Below are 884 nucleotides of genomic sequence, written 5' to 3' on the forward strand. Positions count from 1 at the left end.
CTCTCAATGTGACGGATTTTAACACGGAGATAAACCTGCTGTAAATCAAAGGCTTCAGGTATGTTAGCTCCTCAGTTAGCCGTTAGCTTCCTCTGCAGTGACGACACAACCCTTATCCAGGAAATGCTAACGTGGTAGATTACAATAACGATAGCTAGAACCTTAAAGCTAATCTTCGGAGTTAATGAGAGCTGTTTGGTGTTTTGTAACCACTAGTTTTAGCATAAACTAAGCGCTGTTTACCCTTGTGATCATTTAAGTTCGTCACCGTGGATGTCAGATTTCATCCAGCGTTGGTGGTATAGTGGTGAGCATAGCTGCCTTCCAAGCAGTTGACCCGGGTTCGATTCCCGGCCAACGCAGATGTTTTGTTTTTGGATATTTAATTTATTTATACTTTATTTATCAGAAGTTGGAAAGTTATTTGTCATTAAGATGTTTTTATTTTAGGGTCCTGGTACTCTGGTTTACTGTTAAAGAGCACAATGTGTCTTTTTGTCTCGTTTTTTTCCTACAGCACTGAATGAGTTGTTTGTGAGAGTGTGTGTGAGAGTGTGTGTGTGTGTGTGTGTGTGTGTGTGTGTGTGTGTGTGGCCTAGCATTACTATATTATACTTGTGGGGACCTAAATCTGTTTACACAGTCACATGTGGGGACCCGCCTCCATTATGGGGACAAAAAGGAGCTCCCCATGAGGGGTATCATTAATTTTAGGGTGAAGACTTGGTTAGGTTTAGGGTTAGGGTTAGGGTTAGGCATTTGTTGGTTATGGTTAAGGGTTAGGATAAGTCTCCAGGAAATGCATGTAAGTCAATGTAATGTCCCCTGAAGTGTGTGTGTGTGTGTGTGTGTGTGTGTGTGTGTTTGTGTGTGTGTGTGTGTGT

General features: G+C 42.0%; 1 non-coding gene across 1 annotated transcript; it reads left to right on the forward strand.

Annotated features, from left to right (window-relative positions):
• The first annotated feature begins 290 nt into the window (after positions 1-290).
• On the forward strand, positions 291-362 carry trnag-ucc (transfer RNA glycine (anticodon UCC)). The gene has a single exon. It is a non-coding gene; the product is annotated as a tRNA-Gly (tRNA).
• Positions 363-884: the final 522 nt, after the last annotated feature.

This window comes from Notothenia coriiceps, unplaced genomic scaffold (genome assembly GCF_000735185.1).
Source record: "Notothenia coriiceps isolate Sejong01 unplaced genomic scaffold, NC01 NC01_scaffold00019529, whole genome shotgun sequence".
NCBI classification, from domain to species: domain Eukaryota; kingdom Metazoa; phylum Chordata; class Actinopteri; order Perciformes; family Nototheniidae; genus Notothenia; species Notothenia coriiceps.